We start from the raw sequence: 5131 nt of genomic DNA, 5'->3' as shown, positions 1-5131 counted from the left end.
GAATGTAAATTACCCATACCCATAACTTTAAATAAAGAAAATATTTTTAACAAAAGTCAGTGGAGCAAATAGATAGGGGCGTGGTCTCTGGACAAAGTAGCATCCAAGAGAGGGCTAGAGTCTAAGATGTAGTGTTAACTAACCACAACCTCTCGTTCCAGCCTATGCTTCACAAACTCATGCCAGGCTATACACCCAGCCAAGGACATAGCCTTGCCCCGGGCCAGAACACGCCCACTGGCCACAAGGGTGCTGCCCCAACTCCTTGCTACACTTCTCACTTTCCTGCCCCCAGCAGCTGGGTACTTCCTGCAGTCCTTGAGCCTGTGCTCTGGGTACCTGTACACACAGTTAGTTGTCTCTTTCTTGCTCCCAGCAGCCGGGTGCTTCCTTTAACACAGATCCAGAGTAATGCCTCTAAGGAGCTGACATCTCTCTAACCAACTGGCCGCAAACGTCTTATCTCCTACTTTCGGGTTCATTATTCTCTCTTCACACTCCCAAGGTCAAAGCCTATCCAGATACAGTTACACGAATATTGTAAAGGTCATGTGACATGAAGGCAAAGCATTGCAGAGTGGCCCAACTGAACAGACTATTTTTTAAATTGCTAGAAGGAAATGTAAATTAAAGGGAAATTTTCTACCAGTGCTCCAACTTCAGCAAGAATCCACAAAAACTCCTCCGTAGTTTGTTCTTACACTTGCGCCTTTACCAGATGTCCTGCACAATTAGACATCTGTCCAAAGACAAGAAAAAATTGGGCTTGGATAATTGTGTTCCAGGCAGGAAATGGTACCGTAACAGTTAAGAGTCCCAGTCTGAGAGTTTGGCAGCCTCTGATTCCAGTACCATCTCTGTAAGTTGCTGGCTGATGCTGGAAGAGGCCTTCTACCTCCCTGAGCCTCAGTTTTCATATATGAAAGCAGTAATTAAAACTATCTTCCTTGTTTCCACCTACCAGGTTGGCTCTTATCCAAGGTATGGGGAGGATGTTGACAAGGATGGAGAGAAAGGGGAAACCCTTGTGCATGGCTGATGGCATGTAAGATAATACGGTTGCTAAAAAAAAAAAAAAAAAAAAAATAGTATGGAAGTACCTCAGAAAAATCACCAATGGATTTCCAAATGACCCAATAATTCCCCTGCTGGCTATCTATCCAAAAGAAATGAAGGCAGGGGCTCAAATCACTATGTCTACCCTACAGTGCACAGCAATATTTATTCACAGTAGCCAAAGAGTGGAAATCACTTAAAGAGCCAATGGAGGATGAATGGACAAGCAATGAATATACTCCAGCCTTTACAAAAAAGGAGGTTACAATACGTGCAACAGTGTGAGTAAGCTTTAGTTCAAAGCAATACATATTCTACAAGTCCCCAAACTACAGTAGTAAAATTCATAGACACAGGAAGCAGAGTGGTGGCTGCCAGGGCCTGGAGACAGAGGGGAGTGGGTTTCATGGGTCAGAGTTTCCGTTCAAGAAGATGAAGAAGTTGAGGATGGTGGCAATGGTTGCACAGTGTAAACTTACTTAGTGTCATGGAGCTGCCTCCCTGAAAACAGCTAAGAGACTAAAATGGAAGTTACGTATTTTCCCACATTAAAAATTACCAATGTCATTCCTGAAGCGAATAATGGTGCTTGGAGAACAACCGGGAGAGGAAGGCCAGATTGTAGGTACTAACCCCATGCCTTCAGCAGGCACCCTCCCTGTTGCCCTCAGTGGGTACCCTAACCATTGACTTCTCCAGTAGGTACCATCCCCCAGTGCCTCCAGAGGGTACCTCCTCAGTTGCCTTCAGTCCTCAGAAGGCTGAACCTGAACCCATCCAGGATCTATACATATATGAACAGGAAGAAAGTAGTCAAGTAGAAAAAAAAAAAATCAAAGAATGTGGGGGGTGGGGTAAGAAGACAGAAATGTAGACAGAGTACAGGGTCTCAAGATGGCCCAAAGTGCTTCAGAAAGAAAAGAGAACCTGAGCCGGGCGGTGGTGGTGCACGCCTTTAATCCCAGCACTTGGGAGGCAGAGGCAGGCGGATTTCTGAGTTCGAGGCCAGCCTGGTCTACAGAGTGAGTTCCAGGACAGCCAGGGCTACACAGAGAAACCCTGTCTTGAAAAACCAAAAAAAAAAAAAAAAAAAAAAAAAAAAAAAAAAAAAAGGAAAAGAAAGAAAGAAAAGAAAAGAGAACCTGAAAGAGACAGTGAGAGGAAAGGCCAGCCTAAGGCTGCAATGAAGGTCAACTTGAGTAGATAGTTAAGGCCGTGGAGATTAATAAACCAAATCTGGGGGGACAGGGGGTATCCAGAAAGGAGAAAGTAACAACAGCAGACCCACCCAAACATGGGCCATGGGCAAGCAACAGCAGCCAGCAGAGCCAGGATGAAAGTGTGTGTGTGTGTGTGTGTGTGTGTGTGTGTGCCTGTCTGTGTGTGTCTCTGTATGTCTCTGTCTCTGTATGTCTCTATCTCTTTCTCTCTGTCCTTTCCTCCCTCCCTCCCTCCCCACCCATTTATCAACCCTCCACCCCGCCTACTCCCCATAGCCCCATCATCCTGACCTAAGCTCTGCTCTACTGTGCCCCAGACACACACACCCTATGACTGAAACCATTGACCATATCTCCCCTCAAGTTGGTGCGCTCTCAGGTATTTTGGCCACAGTGGTAATAAAACAACTGACCAAGAAAGAGAGCCAGAGGAGAGACACAGGTTGCTCTGTTCCATCCGAATGTCAGCTAAGTAGAAAAGCTAGCAGCAGAGTATGTCATAAATACCAAACTCTTTTGTAGCACAAGGCATACTTGGGCTAGAAATATTTCCTTGTTTATCTGAAATTTAAACCAAACTGAATCTCCTATGTTTTTATTTGTTAAATCTGGCCATCCCAGGCCAGAGGCCTGGCTCGCCCTTCAGTACTCTGTGCTATCTGCAGCACAGTCACAGATTCTAGGATAACTTGGTATCTGAAGATACAGAAGAGCTAAGAGACAGGACAGAGTGCCTGGCTTTACAGGTTGATTTTTTTTTTTCTTGTGGAAGGCCTATCAATAGCAGCTTAAGTTCTGGCATAGAAATGACAATATAAAGAATAGAATAGGCCACAGGCCCCAAAGCAGATTCTGATAGAAGAGGTGATACCTGAGTCGGGCAGTGGGTGGCAGTGGGTGGCACACGCCTTTAGTTCTAGCAGAAGTGGAGAGAGGGTCTCTATAGTTTGAGGCCAGTCTGATCTACAGAGTGAGTTCTGGGACAGCCAGGGGATACATAAAGAAATCCTGTCTCAAAAACCGAAAAGAAGGAAGAAGAGGAGGAAGAGGAGGAAGAAAAGGAGGAGGAGGGGGGGAGGAGAAGGAGGAGGACCAAGAGGAGGACCAGAAGGAGGAGGAGGAGGAGGAGGAGGAGGAGGAGGAGGAGGAAGGTTACGTGAGCTTGAGTCCACAGTAGAGGCGTCTGTCTGCCCAATAGCCATCCGACCTCCACCTGTGCCCTTTTACATCTGGTCTCCTGCCCTGTGTCCAGCATCTTGCCCTGCAATGCTGCTGCAGCCATTCTCATAAAGGACTGACACAGATCTTTCTGAATGGAGAATCCCCGAAAATGACTTTATACACCCACAAAACCAGGCACTGTGCTAGACAGACTGTAAGTTCCAAACCGGCCTAAGCTACACAACAAGACCACCCCACCCCCTCTCCCAGAAAATATATAATTCTCCAGAGTCTGCCATAAACTGATTGAAACTGGAGTCATTCATTTTGTTTTGAGAAGTGCCAGGGTTGAGTCCCTGCTTCCCTTTTCACTGATTCCAGCTGCTGAGGCACATCAGAGCCCAGGACCACACACCAGCAGCCCAGAGCACTGGGCCTGGCAGAGATTAAACCCCAGGCAGTCGGCGGGGGTGGGGGAGGCCCCCTTCCAGGGAACAGACTACCCAGGGAAGGCTTGTGCAGAAGGGAGAGAGCCATCCATGGAACCCTGACCCTCAGCTTCTCAGGTCCATCGTTCAATCAGCTGGGGGAGGGGCGGCAGACAAAGCCACATGGGAAAGAGCCCCTCCCCAGCAGTGCCAGAAATGAGATGTTCCCCCTTTTCAATCTAAACAAATTCATTGACCACACAACAAACCTAATCCCGGAGGAAGTCCTGAGGGAGAGGAAACAGAAAGGAGGGGTACAGTCTAGGTTTTCACCACCCCACCCCCACCCCCACCCCTCCGGCCCACCTGCTAACTAAAAGACTGGGGCAAGCCTAACTTGCTGGCGACTGATTTTTTTTTTTTTTTTAAATCAAAGGCATTGAGACAAGGCAGCAACACAGGTAAGTTATGTGGCTGGCCACAGCCTTTGCTCTATTTATCATTATTGGAAAGGAACAGGTTTGTCCTATGTCTGTCTCGCTGCCTGTTACTGGGCACCGGAGACCCCATAGCTAGCTTGGGCCAAGACACCATGAGTTTTCCAGAACTACTGAACTGAGAAGGATACCCACAGGGAGGGCAGGTCTGGCTGAAGATGGGGCGGCACGCCTTTCTTTGCCTGGTGACCTTTATTTTATTTTATTTCCATGATCAGCTTGAATGCCCTGAGCTCTCCAGCTACTTTTCTTTCACCCCAATCTCCTAATCAAATGGATGATAGGCATATAGTACTGGTACTGAGGTCTCTGTTCTCCTATAGGGGTTGGAACCCACTGTCCTCATGCTGCCAACAGCGGGGCTGGCTTTTCTGAGGCAGCAGCGAGGGACCTTCCTACCAAACATCCCACTAATGAATAAAGCAGGGTTTGCCAAGGCAGAGAGAGCTCCATGAAGAACGAGGCCCAAGTTTCTGGTGTACGGTGTACCCCAGAAGAATGGGACTGGGTCAGTATCACACGGGCCATGTGGTCTAGGCGAAGCTTAGAGGCTTTCTGCCTCCCGCCCCCCCCAACACACACACTATAGCCCTCCCCCACTGTTTTCCTCACCCCGCCACCCCATCCATCTCCTCCCCCACCCCCAGTGCTGTAATGAAAAATTCATGTTCAAAGCTTCACATGAGATCTGATTTTCAACACTTTAATTGTATTAATAGAAGCAGAGAGTGGCGTGAACCCACAGCCCTCCCTCATACAGTGCCCCTAC

The sequence above is a fragment of the Mastomys coucha genome, unplaced genomic scaffold, assembly GCF_008632895.1.
Source record: "Mastomys coucha isolate ucsf_1 unplaced genomic scaffold, UCSF_Mcou_1 pScaffold6, whole genome shotgun sequence".
In the NCBI taxonomy this organism is placed as follows: domain Eukaryota; kingdom Metazoa; phylum Chordata; class Mammalia; order Rodentia; family Muridae; genus Mastomys; species Mastomys coucha.
The sequence above is the reverse complement of the archived record's forward strand: the minus strand, read 5'-3'. Positions refer to the sequence as shown.